At 56.1% G+C, this 18,943-nt stretch overlaps 1 long non-coding RNA gene and 1 pseudogene across 1 annotated transcript; one reads left to right on the top strand and one right to left on the bottom strand.

The window, feature by feature from the left end:
- The window catches only part of LOC131560141 (zinc finger protein 850-like), an 886,257-nt pseudogene that overhangs the window by 638,227 nt on the left and 229,087 nt on the right, over positions 1-18,943 (top strand).
- LOC131559724 (uncharacterized) lies at positions 4,543-6,240 on the bottom strand. Its single transcript, XR_009274912.1, has 5 exons — positions 6,144-6,240; positions 5,694-5,729; positions 5,530-5,568; positions 5,072-5,140; positions 4,543-4,678 (listed from the first exon to the last, which is right to left on the bottom strand). It is a non-coding gene; the product is annotated as an uncharacterized LOC131559724 (long non-coding RNA).

The following is an 18,943-nucleotide window of genomic DNA, read 5'->3' as shown; positions in this document are numbered from 1 at the left end:
ATCCCTCGAATGCCAATTGCTATGCTCAGTCCACTCTCCTCCCCTGTTGTTCCCCACTGGCTGCCATAATGTGTGCCCTGCCCTGTGCTCCTCCCCAGGTTTCTGCCATTGCTTCTGGTTTGCATCCTCCCCATGTTCCCTGTCCCGTACTGAAGCTATTGGAACCCTGGATTTGCTGTCACTTGTCCCTGCACCCTCTCAGAGATTAAATCCTCTTGGGAACCTGCACAAGTGATCTCTCTCTTTCCTTGGCTCTGGGTTTCTCAGCTCAGGACATCAGTGGCTGCACAGAGCAGCTGCTGCTTCTGGGAGAGAGCGGCCCTGCTTGTACCACCAGCCAAACCAGCCCCAAGGGCGGACAGGGAGTGGCCACTCCTGGCACAGGCCAGGAGACAGGGCTGGCTGCAGACATCTCCGAGTGGCCGCCGTGTTACCAGGGCCCCTTTGGCTCCATGAGGCCCCACAGAATCCCAGGGTCCCTTTGGCTCCATGAGGCCCCACAGACTCCCAGGGTCCCTTTGGCTCCATGAGGCCCCACTGAATTCCAGGGCCCCTTTGGCTCCATGAGGCCCCACTGAATTCCAGGGCCCCTTTGGCTCCATGAGGCCCCACAGAATCCCAGGGCCCCTTTGGCTGTACGAGGCCCCACAGAATCCCAGGGCCCCTTTGGCTCCGTGAGGCCCCACAGAATCCCAGGGCCCCTTTGGCTCCATGAGGCCTCACAATGTCACAAGGACCCCTGGACACCACAAGGCCCTGAGGTATCCCAGTGGATCCTTGGTTCCAACTGGCCTTGCTTTGTCACAAGGGCCTCTGGATTCCCTGAGACCCCACAGTGTCACAGTGTCCCCTTGTTTCCACAAGCCACAGGGTCACAATGAACATCTTTAGGCACCAGAGTGTCACAGCATCCCCTTAGTTCCATGAACTCCACAGTGTCACAATGTCCCCTTGGTGCCACTTAGTCCTGCAGTGTCACAATGGTTCCTGGGAACCATGAGGCCCTGAGGGATCACAGTGGATGGTTCCATGAGGCCCCACAGGTTGGCATCTCCTCTTGGTTCCACAAGGGCCCATGGCCACAAAGGGGCTTCTGGATTCTACAAGGGCCCAGAGTGTAACAGAGCCCCTGTGATCCCATGAGTCCCGGCAGTGTCACCATGTCCCCATGAGTCCCTGCACTGTCACAATGTCCCCATGAATCCTAGCAGTGTCACAATGTCCCCAGGAGGCTCTGCAGTGTCACAGAGGAGCAGCACTGGAGTGGGCACAGCCCCAGGGGAGGTTTGGCAGCGTTCCCCTCTCTGTGACACCACAGTGGTGGCAGCCACAATGCTCCCCACTCTGTGACACTACAGGTGTGGCAGTACTATGTCCCGTCTCTGTGACACCACAAGGGTGGCAGCCCCAAAATTCCACTCTTTATGACCCCACAGCAATGGCTGCCCCAACATTCCCTTCTCTGTCACACCAGAGCAGTAGCAGCACCAACATTCCCCTCTCTGTGACACCATAGTGGTGGCAATCCTGACCGTCCCCTCTCTGTGACACTTCAGTTAGGGCAGCCCTAAGTCCCTTATCTGTGACACCACAGCTGTGACACCCCCAGTCCCCCCTCTCTGTGACACCAGAGGTGGCACCCCCAGCATTCCCCTCTGTCTGACACGAACACAGTGGCAAACCAAAGATTCCCCTCTCTATGAGAAAGCAGTGGTGGCAGCCCCAACATTCCAACATCACATCGGTGGCAGCCCCAACGTTCCCCTGTCTATGAAAACACAGAAGTAGCAGCCCCAACATTCCCCTCTCTGTGACACTGCAGCAGTAGCAGCCCCAGTGTTCCCCAGGCTGTGACACTGCAGCGGTGTCAGCCCAAAATTTCTCTCAGTGACACCATTGCTTTGGCAGCCCCAGTGTCCCCCTCTCTGTGGCACCGCAGTGGTGGAAGCCCCCAAGTTCCCCTCTCTATGACACTGCAGGAGTGGCTGTCTAAAGTTCTACTCTCTATGACAGCACCACAGTGGCAGTTCCAACATTCCCCTCTTTGTGATATTTCAACATTTGCAGCCTCAGTGTTCCCCTGTCAGTGACACCACAGTGGTGGCAACCTCAGTGTTCCCCTCTCTGTGACATGACAGCGGTGGCATTACCAATGTCCCCTTGTTTATGACACCAAAGCGATTGCAACCCCTGTGTTCCTCCGTCTGTGACACCACAGAGGTGGCACCCCCAGCGTTCTCCTGTCAATGACAGCATTGCAGGGGCAGGCCCAACCTTCCCCTCTCTATGACACTGCAGGGATGGCAGCCCCAAATGTTCTCCTGTTTGTGACACCACAGCGGTGGCAGCCCCAGTGTTCCCTTCCATGACAGCACAGCAGCAGCTGCCCCAACCTTCCCCTCTCTGTGACCCCACAGCCCTGGCAGCCCCAGTGTTCCCCTCTCTGTGACACCACAGCTGTGGCAGTCCTGTTTTCCCGGTCTCTGTGACACCACAGCTGTGGCAGTCCTGTTTTCCCGGTCTCTGTGACACCACAGCTTTGGCAGTCCCGTTGTCCCAGTCTCTGTGAGACCACAGTGGTTGCTGCCCAAACGTTCCCCTCTCTGTGACAGTGCAGCTGTGGCAGCAGCACTCGAACAGAAGCAGCAGCTGTGGAACAACAGGGGAGCAGGGGAGGAGCAGAGACAGAGCTCTGGAACAGCGGGGGATGAGCAGTGGTAGAGCAGTGTTGGAGCAGTGGTGGAGCAATGGTGGACGAGCAGAGGAAGTGTGCTGGAACATCCCCAGAGCAGCAGTGGAGCAGCTTTTGAGGAGCAATGGAGTGACCATGGAAAAGGTGGAACAGTGGTGGCACAGGAAACACAGCCATGAACAGTGGTGGCACATTGGTGACACAGTGGTAGCACGTACGTGGCACACTGGTGGCATTTTGGTGGCAAATTGGAGACATGTTGGTGGCACACTGGTGGCACATTGGTAGCACATTGGTGGCACACTGGTGGAACTTTGGTGGCATATTTGAGACATGTTGGTGGCACGGTGGCACACTGGTGGCACACTGGTGCACATTAGTAGCACATTGGTGGCACATTGGAGGCATGTTGGTGGCATGTTGGTGGCATGTTGGTGGCACGTTTGTGGCATGTTGGTGGCACAGGCCCCACAGCCATGGAGCAGCGCCGGAGATGCCGAAGCTGCGGGACACGGAGCAGCTCCAAGCGCTGTGTCCTGCAGGAGCCGGCCCCTCACACCAGAGCAATCCCATCAGGCTGACCCAGAGCGGGGGCAGCAGCAGGAATTGCTGCTGGGCTCTGGAAGACATGGATGGAGAACACTTAATGGTGCCCTGGGGGTTTGATCCTGCTCATTGTGGCCTCTTTAGTGATGCTGGGACAGTTCCAGTCCACCTGAAGTCATGAACTCAGGAGATACTCAGGACAAAAGCAATCAACTGCCTTCTTTACTGCAGGGAAACACAGCTTGGGAGAAGTTTAATGATTCCTGATTTAGGAACCAAACTGGGTCAGTTATTGGCCTGTGGTTTGTTCTAGTCCAGGGAGCAATTTCCAAAGTGCTGCGCTTTGGCATTAAAAATGAGCAACATGCCTCATCATCTGGATATTGCACTTGGAGTACAGAGCTATTTGTGGTTGTTATGATCGAGAAAATCACTGGAATTCTTTTCTCGATTTCACTCTTTCTTCTTCTCTCTGGGATGAAGCCTCCAACACTCCCTGCAGGTCTGCTTTCCAGAATCTGCTCCTCTGGAGTTGGGATGGGACAAATGAGCAGTGGGAAGAGGGAGGAAAATGAACCATTCAAACTGCAAACTTTATTTTTGTAACCTCTGGGTTTCAGTGTTTAGAAGCCGGCATTGATAGTTTTCTCTGACCAAATCCCTCATTTCTCACTTTTGCCCTGGCAGAAAACCTTCCTTTGGCCCCATTTAGGAACTGACCCTTGGAAACACCTCACTGAAGATGCTTTTTTGGTTGGTTTTGCTAACAGATGACAAGAAAATCAATGCAAAGGGAGGGATGAGGGAGAGGGCAGAAACAATTCCTTTCTTTTGTCTTCCTGGTGGAAAATCTCCTGTGGAGCTTGTGCTGCAGCCGGAGATGGCCAAGGCCAAGGGCTGAGGGAAGCGATTCAGCTGAGGCAGCTGAGACATCTCTTCCCTGGTTTGCAGCCCTGGGGCTGGCAGGGGACACAGCTGCCCCCCATGCACCCCACACCCCCTGGAATGGGGGATTCTTCCTGCCTCTGCTAGATGCTCCTTCTCTATCCCTGGCCTGGGTGCTCCTGGTCTGAGCTCCCTGCCATGGTCACTGCTGGGGGTGGGGAGCAGGAGGGAGGAGTTCAGCACCAACCTGGGAGGTGCCAGTGGGGTCAGAGATGTGTGGAGGTGACAGTGACAGAGTGACAGGATGTGCAGATGGACACAGGGACAAGAAACACCTCTGGGGGAAACTTGCCTCTTTGAGATTTAGGGAAATTTCCTTTGGGACACACACATGGACACAGACACACAAACACAGAGTGTAGCTTTGCTGAAAGGATTTATTTCTCATTTGAGGAAAAAGGCCCAGGGCTCACAGGGGATCAGGTGATTTCTCCAGAGGTGATCATCTCCTCATGCAACTGGAGGGGGACAGGACATGGTTTTCACCAACAGTTCCTAAGACAGAGAGCCCAAAATGTGATCCCCTGTATCCCCTGGGACAGGTGAGGGGCCGTGTGCCCACCCCTGTTTCTGGAGGGTGAAAAGAATTGACGTCTGGAGAAACCCAGGACAGGATTTGGCCCCTCAGATCTACAGGGTTCCCAGACCCCCTAAGCCCTGGGATGCTCCAAAACTGGCCTAAGAAATGCCCCCAGGGGGACTGTGGGGTTCCCAGAGCTGCCCAAGTGCAAGGAAAGACTTGGGGTCTGCTTGGAGCAGCACCCCCAAGAAACAATCAGTGAAAGCTCCTTTCTGTCCCTCTGCTGGCCCCAAACTCTGCCCACCCAGGACACCCCAGGGTCCCCACAGGATCATGTGGGAGCCAAAGGAGCACCAAGTGATGCTCACCTATCCATGGAGAGCGGCAGCCAGGCGCTTCTGCCGCAGGAGAGCCCGCAGCTCTTTAGCCACAGGGGGCTGGGGACAAAGGCAGCATTAGAGACACACTGGGGGCACCGGGCTGCACTGGGAGGCAGGGGAGAGCAGGGGGGCCTTGGGGAAGGGGCTGTGGCAGCAATGGGGTGCAGGAGCTGCTGTGCTGCCGCCCAGAAGCACTGGGCTCCTGGCCAAGAGCCACAGCTGGGGCAGGGGTGTGCCCTGGCTCATCCAGGGGGTCCTGGGGTGACAGGGATGGAATGCAGCAGGGCCCTGGGCAAAGGCTTCACTGGGGAGGAGCCCTGGGGGAGGGCATTGTCTGGGCTGTCAGGAGGGGTGCACTGGGCTGTGCTGGGACAGACTGGGATGGCCTGGGCTGTGGTGGCCATGCAATGGGAGGGTCTGACACCGGCAGAATTCGTGGTACCCACCAGAGGCGTCTCCAGGACCACAACATTGTCTAAATCCAACTGCAGAGAGACCAGGAGACCTTGCTGGTCACTGGGATGTCCCCAGTGCCAGCAAGGGATGGAGGGGACACCACTTCCTCCCAGTTCGCTGAGGGGATGCCCTCCAATGCCAGCAGCCCACTCACCTCCCGCAGATCATCTTGGGTTCCTTCCAGGAGTGCCTGGAAAGGAGAACAAAGGCTGGGTCTGAACTGGACCTCGTGGGGCTGGAGTGACACACAGGTGCAGGGAGCAGGGCGCAGGCAGAGGGATGGGAATTCAGGGCTTCCAAGGAGATCTGTTTGAGGTGGGGGGAGACCCAGAGACACTGATCTGGGGTCAATTGAGGGCCCAGGGGACAGGGCTGTGGGTGTGGAAGGAGCAGGGTGTGAGGTACAGGGTAGGAGAAAGGAATTGAGGTGTAGGGACATGGGAGTGCAAGGGAGGGGCTTGGTGGGGACAAAAAAACGAGGATGAGTGGGGACAGTGGGAGGGCAGCTGGGGACCCTGAATGGGACACAGAGGAGGGACCAAAAGGGTGGGATGGGAGGCCAGAAAGGGCAGGATGTGGCGACAGCGTTTGGCTGGTGCCTCACCTTGGCCTGTGCTGGTGGGCACAGCAGGATGGAGAAGAGCAGGGCCACGCTGAGCACAGCCACCTTCATCTTCCTCTGGCTCTGGGCAGCGCTGCCTGAGGCTGCAGCAGGTGAGGAGCACCTTTATCCCTGCCGGGACTCCTCCCTGCACCCTCCCTGCCAGCCCCCAGGCCAAAGCCCGGCTTGGCACAGCCCCCAGCCCTGGCCACAAGCCTAGCCCTGGCACAGAGTCCATCCCACCCCACCTGTGGCACGGATCCAGCCCCCTTGCCCGGCATTCCTCCAGCTTCCTGCACAGGGCAGCTGCCCCTGGAAGGGCCCGGGCACCTGTGGGGCTAAGGGGGGCAGCCAGGGAGCCAAAGGCACCTGGGGACCCTGTGAGGACAACCCCCAGTCCAACACAATCCATCCTCCAACAGCCCCCAGTGCCAGATCCCCCATCTCCTGCTGCCCCTCCCCTCCCAGAGCTTTCCCTGTGGGACACCCCAGAGCAGAGCCCGGCCCCAAACCCAACATTGTGGGAGAACAAGGGGAACAAGGGACGTGTGATCAGGTGGCTGATTGGCATCTCAGACACCGCAGACACTGGGGAGCACTGGGCAATGCTGATCACCTGCAGACAAGGCTGAGGGCTGGGGAATGGCTCAGCTGTGACAATTCCCACATCCACACCACCTGATATCCCTTTCCCCGCAGATGCCAAACCCGACCAAGCTCCATGCCCAGAGCACTGTCCAGAGGGGAATATGCCCTGCCCTGCCCCTCATCCTGTCACACCTGCAGCCACGGAGCCCTCCCAGAGCACCTGGGTCATGGCCCTGGCTCTGGGCCCAGGCCAGCACTGGCCCTGACCAGGATGTGCCCATCCCAGGGCACATGGGGAAGTGGGCACCTGTCCCCAGGCAGCCACTCGGAACTAATTGGGGTAACAGAGGTGCCCTGTGAGGAGGAGGGGTGTTGGTGCCCTGCCAGCATCTCTGACAAGCCCTGTTTACCCAAGCCCTGAGGCACCAGGAGGACGTTCTGACATCTTGGGCTTTCCAGAAGGAAAATCCACAGTGAAGTGGTTCCTGAGAACTGTCCAAAGCCGTGATTCCTGTTTGACATTCCAGGGCATTAGTGAAGGATTCTGCACATCTCTTTCCCCAGGCACAATGTGGATCCATCAGAGAAGTGTTATGACTCAGGTGGAAAAACATTTCAGGCCACTGCCCTGACTGTTTGCTCTGGAACTCACCCAAGGAGGCGCAGGGCCCAAGGGGGAAGATTTTCCTTGCGGGTTTTGCTGCTTTGTGCCCTTGGAGGAGAGATCAGAGTGTCCTCCTAGGGGATTCTTGACCAGATGGACAAGAGCTGTGACACCTTGGAGAGAAATTGAGGCTAAGTTCACCTTTGAGAGAAACTGAGGAAGTGTCTGCAGGACCCTAAATAGTGAATGAATGGATGAAAGAGATTCTCACTGTCCTGACCCACTATCCAGCAAAACCACAGCCAAGGGAAGAGGCCTGGTGGAATCAGGGGGGAAGCAGACCTTGTTGAGCCTGGCACACACTGGGCAGTGTGGGGTGATCCCCTGCTGGTGTCCCAGCTGTCAGTGCAATACCACTGCTCTGGTGGACTGGATCCTTAAGAAACAAAAGAAGTGATCAAGCTCAGGGGAGGAGGGGATTTGGTCACACTTCTCTTCTCTGGGAGTTTCTTTCCGAGGGGGGACATTCCATGAGAATTGGGATGCGGTAAAGGACAGGGCTGAGGGCAGCTGCTCCCTCTCTCTCTGGGCTTCGGAGGAGGACGCTGGGAGCTGCTGCTTGGGAAAAGGAATTGGTTGCTGCGGGTGGCCAGAGCAGCTTCCCCAGGCAGGTGCTGTCAGGTGCCTGCAGCACCGAAAGCGTCTCCACTTGGGGCTGCCTTGACAACTCCCCCAGCCCAGCAGACCCTGAGCCCGGATGGTGCAATCAAAGCTTCACCAGAGGGACGAGAGGACTCCTCACATAGCAGATCCAGCCGGGTTTATTAAGGGAATATCTAAGGGTCCAGTGAAGTGAGGGTGAAGAGGGAAACAGGAACAAACAGGAACTCAACATGTGTCAAAGGGAACCAGAGGCGAAGAGCCAGGAGCCGGGCTGGGGCCAGGGTATATTACTGGAGGAAGGCAGGAGGGGTCAGGGTACAAATTATCCAATGGGGAAGGGAGCCAGGGGTGGAGTTAAGGTGGGGTGACACGGGACGCACCAATGGGGGGGGGGCAGAGTGGGAGGGGTCTCTAAGGGATAGCCAATGGAGGAACGGGGAGTACAGAACTTTCTGGAACTGGGGGACGAACAGCAGTCGATTGACAACAGCACATTAACATTAACAAGCAAAGAACCATGGGGAATTGTGGCAGTCTCTCACCTTAACTTAAACAGTGGTGTCCTCCCATGGCATTCCAGGTTCCTCTTCTCCATGGCTGTCTCCAACATCTCCCTCTTTTTTATTTATTAAATAAACATTTCCCAGTGTTTTGTCAATTGTTTTCTTAAAACACATCAGTGCTGCTGAAACGATAACAGCTATAAGAAGGACCCACAATAAACTTTTAAGAATGGGGGCCACCCCCCACAGGAACAATCCTCTGCATGAGCTTTTTGTCCATCATGTCCACAACTTTTTTTCAGTAAGAAGAGTCTTCATTTGCTCTTGCATTGGTTTGATGTTGGCCTGGATCAATGTGCTTTTCGATAGCAGGTTAAAACAACAAAGCCCTTTGAAATCTTCACAACCATGGCCATGGGAGAGCAGCAGGAAGGCGATGGCTGCTCTGTTCTGAAGGGTGGCATGTCTGGTGGTTTCCTCGTCCGCTAGAAGGTCTGATAAGGCAGCGGACGTAGCATTGGTCTGCTTACTAAGCCAGCACTCCAGGTGAAAAAGCTCACCGAGGGCCTTCGCAGCTGCAACCCATGGTAGAAAGATGGAAACAATGATGGTGGCAGCAGCTGTTAAGGTATTTTGGGGTGTCCTGGGAGTGGCCATCTGGTCCTCAAGTGAATCAGTTATCGACTGTTCGAGCACTGATAGAAACATGAATGTTCAAGTTAGTTGTCACTGTAATTTTCTTCATTTTGTCCCTATGGAAGGGAGGGCGAGGGATTGGCAATTGGGGTGGGTGGCGACAGTTGCCTTGGCTTGGTCTCTGGAAATCTTAAATTGACGTACTAAAGCTGGAGCATTCTTATGGAAGAATGCATGGCTTAGACAAGCCTGTTGAAAGACATGAGGTGCAGCAGGGGAAATGTGGGTGGCACTTGTTGCTATTGCTAACAAGTCTGCTCTCCGGTTGCCCTCAGTGATGTATCTTGGCAGCTCTGTGTGCGACCGGACGTGCAGGATGTGATAAGGTTGCTCTCTGTGGGAGATGAACCAAATTAATTCAGAGAGCAAGGTGTATAATTTTTTATTTTGGACTTTCTTGAGCAGGGCACGCTCTGCCTGCTCTGCTATCCCGGTGACAAATGCAGAATCTGTGATTAAATTGAAGGGTTGTTGGAATGTTCAAAATGCTCTCACTGCTGCAGTAAGTTCTGCAGTCTGGGGGGAACCTTCAACAACCCGGATATCAGACTCCTCCTTCTGAGTGTGCGGGTCCCTCCAGTGAACACTGACTTGTGAGAATTGCCTGAACCGTCAATGAACTCTGTGATAGCATTTTTGAGTGGAGTTTTACTTTTATATGATTTTGGGGACAAATGCAGTGAATCTTTACAAAGTCTGTGTTTAGGATAATGAATGGAAATTTTTCTGGGATAGCTGTCTAATGAAATTTGCGGGTGTTCATTTCTTTGTAATAGAGAATCCAATTGTTCCAAAGTATAAAAGAGATTAAATGCACACCAGATCGCAAGCTGTGAGGGTCCAGAGGTGATGTTGGCCTTTAATAATAAGTTTGGCTCTAAGTTCTGGTGGGGTGGTAACTGTTTTATGTGGTTGGTGCGGCAGAAAAAGCCACTCGATGATGATGAGTGGGTTTTTTGCAGTATCATCCGACTGAAAGAGCAATGCATGGGAGTTTGGGCACTTACCAAAAATACCGAGGCTGAGGGGAAGGGACCAGTCTGTCCGATGTGCCTGGTGGTGTTTGATGGCGTTGGTGACTCTCTCCAAAGCCTCACAGGCTTCTGGTCTTAACGAGCGTGGGGAAGCCAGGTTGCCGTCTCCTCGTAGAAGGTTGAAGAGTGGTGTCAGTTCTTCTGTGGTGAGGCCCAGGAGAGGTCAGATGCACGTGATGACGCTGCACAGCTGTTGCATGTCTCTTAATGTGTGGGCGTGCTCGTTGATGGATAGAGTTTGAGGCACCATGGTCCTTCCTGTGAATAAAAACCCGAGGTGCTTCCATGGGCTCAATAGCTGGATTTTTTCCTGAGCTATCTGAAACCCCGCGCTTTCGACAGCTGCGACACTCTTGGAAAGTGCTGCGTCTAAGTGAGACTTGGTGGAAGCACAGATTTGTACATCATCCATATAATGTAGGTGTGAGACTCTGTCCAAAGTTTCTCTCATCTGCCTCATGGTCGTCATTGGGGACCACTGAAGAAAAGACCCGTGTCTGAGGTTTCTGGCCCTGTTGGAGAAAGTTACATGCCAAGGGCCCCGATACCTGAGCACAGCTCCCGGTATTGCTAAGCTATTGTTCACAGGTATGTTTGCTGTATGCTACACTGAACCCAATGAAAGGAAGAAGGGGGCACCTTGCCTTTGTGCAACAATAGCCTTGGAAGTTGTCCCACCTCTCGACCTGGCTGGACTTCTGAGTTTTGGGTGGTCCCCACAGAAAACCCCTCACTTGTCTTACAACTGCCGTGACAGACAGACTGAGATGTAAGAAGCCTCTCCATCAAAGACTGAGACATGAAATCCCTACGTGAAAAGGCCCCCCACACTCTTTCCAAGGACTGGGACTGAGGGCCCCTAACCTGGGGGAGGTGTGTGGGGGAGGCAAGCTGACCAAAGGAAGATGGATGTTTCAGGTGCGAGCAGTGGACCAAGAAGATAATGGCTCTCGCCCACTGCTGAGAACATGGACTGTGTGTACCCTTCTCTAAATACCACTTTTTCCCCCCAAAATACAATAGACTACCTTTGATTCAGTTTCAAGTTTTACCCCTTCCCCCATCAAAAAAAAGAGTATAATAAGAGTTTGGATGAACTGCAACCCTGAGATCTCCCCAGACATGACCTGGTGAACTCCATTGGCTGGACATTGAAGGACTTTGCCGTTCTATGTTTGGTAGCTTTGTACCTTCCTTTCTCTTCCTCCCTCGTTTTCTCTTTTCCCCAATTCCTCCCCAATGCATTTTGTTGTGGTTATTCAATAATGGTACATTTGTTTTGATTATCATTGCAACCCCCTGTACCGTGTCGGTGTTTTTTGCACTCTGAGATCAACCCACGAACCATCACGAAACCCGTTCATAAGGATGGATCGTGACAGTTGCATACATAATATATAAACCTTCTATCAAGCCTTAAAAATTCTCTACAAATTCATTTCCAACATTACTGGGTCTGGCACTGCCATGATCTGGTGCTTGCTGCCACCACCAGTGCCCAGATCTGGAAATTCCCTTGTTCTGGCAGAGCCAAGTCCAGCAATTTTCTGGTAAAGAAAGCCAAAATCTGGCAATTTCCCACTGCCGGCACCAGCAATGCCAAGATCTGGTGTTTGCTGCCACTGCCTGTACCCCAATCTGGACATTTCTCGGTTCCAACACAGCCCAAGTGCACCAATTTTTTGGAAAAAGAAGACAAAAGGCAGCAATTTCCTGGTGCCAAGACTGTCACCACCCAGACCTGGTGTTTGATGGCACCGCCCATGCCCAGATCTGGATATTTCCCTGTGCCACCACAGCCCAAGTGCAGTAATTTGCTGGCAAAGAAAGCCCAAACCAGGCAAATACCTGGTGCCTACACTACTCTGATCTCATGTTTGCTGACACCGCCAGTGCCCACATCCGGAATTTTTCAGATGCCTGCACAGCATAATTCCAGCAGTTTGCTGACACGGAAAGTTCACATTTGACAATTTTCTGGTGCCTGCACATTCCCCACCCAGATCTGGTGTGTGCTGGCACTGCCAGTGCCCAGATCTGGCAATTTCCTCGTGCCAGCAAAACCCAAATGCAGCGGTTTTCTGCAAAGAAAGCCAAAACCAGGCACCACCCAGATCTGCTGTGCTGGGGTTGGTTTAAAAGAAGAGGGAGACCTCAGCTTAAGGCCATGGGAAAACCCTCTTTAGTTGGGGTGAGCAGGAGTTCCCGCCCATGATCTCCTCGTTCAGTTATGCAGATTGTCACTGGCAAGTTCTAAGTTCTCTTTGCTACCATTGGTTACATTTTACTGCAAAAATTGTAATATTCTTAATCCTTCCTTCCTCTTGGATCTTTCCCTCAGATCCCAACTTAACCTCTTGTGAAGGTCCGCCCAAAATGAACGGGTGACGGATGATTTTTTCGTGCAAAAAATAACCAACAAAGGCACAGGGATTTTGCAGTAACAAATCAACAAATTGCAATTTTATTGATGATAACCACAGCTGAATATGCGTTTGGTTAGGGAACCTGGGGAAGAGAAGGGTAGGACAAGGGAAAAAGGGAGGAAAGTTGGTTAGGGAAGGGGTATAGCTACCAAAACGTGATGTCTTCGGGGTCCCGCCGCCGAAACTCGCTGGTGCACACTTTGGGGAGATCTAAACAAACAGTCGAAGTGAACCCCAAATATACTGTTCTTGGTTGGGGGAAGGGTGGCTGAAATTAGGTTTCCATGGAGGGGAAAAGAATAGGAACAGGAGGAGGGGGAGAGGTTATTCCATTGTTTTCATGGCCGAATGCTCGCAGGTACGTTTACTCTGGGCAGGTTTCTCCCCCTCCCCAAGTTGGGAAGGAGTACAGTCCCAGTCTCTGGAAGGAGGTTGCCATGGGGGTGCCAAGGAGGTACCATGGGGGTGCCAGTAGGGTGCCAGGGGGGTTCCTTGTCTTGTCTTGGTTCCTTGATGAGGGGATTCGCATCTCTGTTTGTCTGTCACAGTGGTTGAAGGCAGACAAGAGGGGTCTTCTCTTGGAGGGGGGAGCCACCCCAGAGATCAGTCCAGCCAAGTCAGGAGGTAGAGAGCCATTGTTCAGAAAAGGGCAGCATGCCCCTTTGAGTTCAGCATGGCATGTTCTGCAAACACCACCTGTGAACACACTGAATAAGCATGAGACTTTCTTTCCCAACTGGCTTAACAGTTTTTTATCATGACAATTGTGAGGCAAAAATGAAGGATTTTTGGATGGACTTCCAAACCCCTCCCCATATATAAATGTATAAATATCCCTGCTAGACCCTGGACCCATGCTTTTTTCTGCTTCACTCTCCATACCGTGCACGCCGTCCTGTTTGTTGTGTTTGCCTTCATTAAAGTTCTGTTTCCAGAGCACCAGATGAAAGCAGTCTCTGTCTGTAAAGTGGCCAGAGCCGGTTCTCAGGGAAACCACTGGTCACCAGTCCGGATGAGGACCAGAAGGTTTCACTGGTGTTTGCGGGCACTGCCAGTGCCCAGATCTGGAAACGTCCCTGTTCTGGCACAGCCCAAGTGCAGCAATTTCCTGGCACAGAAATCCAAAACCCGGCAACTTTCTGCTACTGGCTCTGGCACCGCCCACATCTTGTGTTTGCTACGCCAGTGCCCAGATTTGGAAATTTCCTGGTGCCAGCAGAGCCCAAATCCGGCAGATTTCTGTCGCTGGCAATGACACCACCCAGATCTGGTGTTTGCTGGCAGCCAGTGCCCAGATCTGAAAACTTCCTGGTGCTGGCACAGCCCAAGTCCAGTGATTTGCTGGCACAGAAAAGTCCAGGCATAGCCATGGAGCAGAGAGCCCCGAGAGTGCCCAAGCTGCTCTGGCTGGAGGAGGAGGAGGAGGAAGAAGGCCCTGGAGCTGCCCCAGCACAGGAGACTGAGGAGGTGGTGCCGTTGAATCCACCGCAGGAGGGTGAGTGGCAGGGTGAGTGGCAGGCTGGAGCCTGCAGCCAACTTGGCCCCACACCATGCCATGCCATGCCATGCCATGCCATGCCATGCCATGCCATGCCATGCCATGCCATGCCATGCCATGCCATGCCATGCCATTCCCTGGGGAAATGCCCATGGACAGGACAGAAAAGAGGCTGGGCAGATACCCCACAATGGCCGTGCTCCATCCCCTGGGGCATCGCGGGGCTCTCCCTTCCTGGGAGCACAGGGTTGGCCTGTGTTCTCCAGCCTCTCCCACAGCCCCTCAGCTCTGGCTGCACTCGCTCTTTGCCAGATGCAGCCAAGGACCGGACTCAAGAGCAGGAATCCAGCCGTGGCCTCTTCCGCAGAGCAGCGCAGGTACCTGCAGCCATCCCCACCTGGGCCGGGCCTGCTGGCACTGCTCGGCCAGACCGGTGCTTGGAGCAGGCCATGGAACGTCTCTCTCTTCCAGCCCTTCCTTCTGCTGCAGACACTGCGGAGGCTCCTGCGCCTTGGCCGCACAAAGACCGGCGGCACTGGCACCAAGGGCACAGCCCAGCCCGACTCCAGGCCCGGCCACCTGCGGGCAGAGCCTGCTGCCAGCTCAGCATCCTCGGAGCTCGCAGCAGCCTCTGAGCAGGACAGGGCCCAGTGCAGGGCGAAGGCTGGCATGGCCCTGACTGAGGGCATGGCCACCATCCACACCCCGGCTCAGGGCAGGCTAGACACTCAGGCCATGCCCACACTGACCGGGACTCCTGTACCCACTCTGGAGGTTTTCCAGAAGGGTGCTGCTTCTCCACAGCAGGTAAGCAGCCTGGGGCCAGGGCTGAAGGCCTCCCAGGATCATGTGGCCCCTAAAGCTACATCTGCTGGACCCCCTCAGCCTTTGAGGTCATCACAGTGGCTGGGAAGGCAAGCAATTCTTGGGGGAAGCTGGGCAAGTTGCTCCCTTGGACAGCACTCCAAGTCTTCCCCACACTGCCTCCTCCAGGTGTAAGCCACGGTCAGGGACATTCTCCAGAGACTGGTGTCCTGTGTCACCATGGACGCCGGGCTGCAAATGGAGATTCTGAGCCTGACAGAGGAACACCCTGCTCAAGTGGTGATGAGCCTCCTATGCTGTGCCCCAACGTTTGACAGGTATGGAGCATAAGTGCCTCAAGAGCTCACTGGCTCCTAGGGCCCCATGCCCTGTCCAGCAGGCTCTGCCAGACAGGCAGAGAGCTGCGGGAGCCTCGGGCCCCTCTGTTTCCTGAGGCTCTGCCATGCTCCCTCTCTGCCCCTCAGGGCACCGGGGCTCTGTCCCCCGGCCCCATGCAGCTGCACGGGGCACAGTGCTGACTCACAGCTCTGGTCCCACAGAGCCACCACGCTGATGTGGAGAGGCATGGACATGTCCGGAGTGTCCGCCCAGGAGGTGCTTCCAGCGCTGCTCTCTGCCATGGAGGAGCAGCCACCCTACGGCAGCTTCTCCTGTGGGGACAACGAGGCCGTCCTTGCCCTGGCTGTGAGTTTCTGGAGCTTTCCTTTGCTCGCCCTCTCGGTCACCTCTCCAGCAGCTCTCCCTGCTCTCCCCAGCCTGGGCTGAGAGCTGGCCTAGGGGCAGGCTCAAGGGCAGCAGACTGCATACTCCCACTGCGTCTCCACTCGGGCCCTGCCTCGTGGACACCTCGGCACTGATCACTGCCTTGGGGTAGGCAAGTGCTGCTTGTCTTGCCAAAGGGCTGCTTTGTCTCTTGCAGGCAACTTTGGTGCTGTGGAGGATTGCCCCCATGTGCGAGTGGCACTGCGCCATTCTGCTTCATTCTCCCCAACTGTTTGTGGCTCTGTTCTTGCAAATTGTCACCACCACAGAACAGATGCCAGGGGACGTTGAAACCTGGAGATTCTGGAGAGCGTGCCGGGAGGAGCACGGCCTTCCCTGCCACCCCCACAGGTGCCAGTCGCCCTGTCCTTCCCACGCCCTCGCGGCCAGGGCCAGCGCTCCCAGAGTGACCTGGCCTTTGCTCGGCACGCAGGTTTGCAGTGCAGACCATGAGGACTCTGCTCTCCCAACTGGGCTTTGGAAATAATCTGCTGGCTCTGGAGCACAAGCAGCTCTGGGGCACCCTGCTCTGTGCTGACACCCAGCACTATGCAGCAGGTCTGCTGGCCAGGGGGGATCCCCTACTCCTGCCACCACCGCCAGCATTTGTGCCCCCTGCCCAGAGTGCCCCACACAGTCCCCGGGGCTGTAAGCGAGAGGGCCTTGTCAGCGAGGGAGGGCCGAGCAGACTGGGAAAGGCTGGGAGAGGAGGATGCCCAGCAGCAGCCGCCTCCCAAGGGGCCCATGTGCCCTTGCAGAGTGCTGGGGAAAGATCAGACCTCTGTGAGACCCTGCCTGGGAGAGGTCTGCCCGCCCGGCTCAGGGCCTTGGTGCCTTTTCCCCTGGCAGGGAGATGCGCTGTGGCTTGAGCCCCTTGTGTGCCCACATGGCCTCACACCTGCTCAGCCTGCTCGTCGGGAAGCAGCCCCGCTGGCATCTGCCTGCCCTGGCCTTCTTTGTGGCGGTGAGCCTGATGGCCAGCGCTGCCTGGCTGAGCTGCCTCCCAGCTCTCTGGCCTCTCGTAGCTGCAGCTGCCTGGGACGGTGCCCGCGCCCTGTGCTGCTGCCTGTGCCCAACCCTGTGTGGCTCCGGGCTCCTGCCAGCTGACTCCTCTGGCACTGCCCTCCTGTGCCTGACACTCACCTCCTGGAGTGTCTGGACCTGAGCAAACATGGTCCCAGTGCCCTGCTGGTGGTATCCTGGCACCTGCCCAGCCAGTGCAGGGACAGGCTGTGCCTGGCAATCAGAGGCCTCGTGGTGCTCAGCCAGGAGCCCTTGCTGGTGAGAAGGGGACAGGGGCTGAAGGCACGCTGGCAGTGTGGGGCTGGGCAACGCAGACCTCTGGGCTTGGCAGGGCTTTGGCAGCAGAGGCAGCTGCTCCCAGCTCTCCTGCCTCCTGCTTCAGCTGTCCCAGTGCCCCAAGCAGCTGTTGGTGCTGCGGCCGTTCACAGCTTCACAGCACAGCCTGGTCTTACACACAGGGAGGAGGAATACGCAGCCTGTATCAACACCTGGTGCAGCAGCTGGCTGATCCAGATGCAGAGGTGGTCCAGATGAGCCTCTGTGTGCTCACACGTATGCTCCAGGACAAAGACCTCCTGCTACCCAGCGTCACCGCCCTGAAGCTGGCTGAGTCCCTCCTGCCACACTTTGAGAACTGTGCTCTGTAAGGCTCTGTGCCCCCAGCCAAGGGCACTGGACATTGCCTGGAAACTTTGTGCTCTGTGCAGTTCTGAGCCTTTGGCCCAGTGGGCCCAGAGTAGTTGGTGCTTAGGACTTTTCCTTTCCTTCCAGGACAACAGCCATGTGCAGCTGCTCTCCATTCAGCTCTTCTGCAAGGTGATGGAGCTGGTAGTGGAAGACGGGGAAGAGCTTCTCACAACAACCGTGAACCAGAGCCTGCTCCCTCTATTCTTGCGCTGACACGATGAGAACCTGCACGTGGCCGAGGTGAGGTTTTGTGCGATGCTGCCGCATCCCTGGCAGGGGGCTCAGCCGCCTCCTGCCCTGGCATCTGGCAGGCTCCAGCCTCCCCTGGCCGTGGCGCAGGGACACAGGTCCTGTGCCCTGGGCTCTGGTACCACCTGCAGCTCTCTGCCGCTCTCCAAGCCTCTTTCCAAGCCCTGCTTTGTGTGGCACGCTTCCTGAGGAGGAGGGACCTTGAAGAGCTGTTGACGAAGGCGCAGCGGATTAAGTTCGCTGAGAGCCTGGTAAGGACAGCCCGGGAGCCCAAGCCCTGCCCCCGGAGCTCGGTGTGGGGGCCTGGCAGCTGTGGCCCTGCCCAGCGCCGCAGCCGGGCCCGCCAGCCTGCTCCCCCCACGCTACTCCCTGCCCTGGGCCGTGCGGGCCGGCCCGGCCGGTGCTGGGCGCAGGGAGTGCCCGACCGAGGGGCAGAGCCCGCGCCGAGCCTTCTGTGTCAGTGCTCCCCGCAGCTGCTGCAGGACGAGAGCCGAGTGGCCGAGCACCTGCGCTGGGCCCTGCCGCACCTGCAGAGCCCACAGAGGCCCCTGCGAGAGGCGACCGTCAGGTTCATGGGTGAGCCAGCAGCCCGGCGCCCCTCCCTGCCCCCGGCCCGGCTGCTGCCCCAGCTACAGTGAGAGCCGCGTCCGGGCCACTGCAGCCGGCTGGGATGGCCCTGGCAGGAGGCTTTCCTTGCATTCCCTCAATCTGGCCTCTGACCTTGGCTCTGTTCCTCTCTCTTCCAGCTCTTCAAGCCCTGAAAGAAGAGGAGAGTCCATCGTGCACGAGCAAACTTCTTCAGATGACCTTTGAAAGAAGATCTTCAGTACTTTGTCTGATGGATCAGATGTACCAGTGTCCATCGGCGATTTCCAGTGCCCATTGAGGATGGGACTGCCTGCAGAGCAGGATGGACCAGCTGGAGCTCCAGGCACAGCTCTGGCTGCTCACAGCTGAGCCTGTGCGAAGCTCCAGGAGCTCCTGCCATCTCTCTCCCTGTTGGCAGCTCTCTCCCTGCAGCCCTCAGGCCCTGCCCATCCCCTTTTCTGCCTCCTAGCTCACCCCTTTGCTTCGTTTTCCCTTAATAAACTGTTTGGGTTTTTCACTTTACACACGTCTCTGTGGAGCTGAAGCAACACAAAACCTGAGCCCGGGGATGCGCAGGGCCCTGCTGCCATTCTCCTCCGCACTGTGTTCCGTGCACGGACAGAGAGGAACAAGGGCAGCTCAGGCTGCAAAGGTGCC

Source organism: Ammospiza caudacuta, chromosome 7, assembly GCF_027887145.1.
Source record: "Ammospiza caudacuta isolate bAmmCau1 chromosome 7, bAmmCau1.pri, whole genome shotgun sequence".
Lineage (NCBI taxonomy): Eukaryota > Metazoa > Chordata > Aves > Passeriformes > Passerellidae > Ammospiza > Ammospiza caudacuta.
The sequence above is the reverse complement of the archived record's forward strand: the minus strand, read 5'-3'. Positions and strand labels throughout refer to the sequence as shown.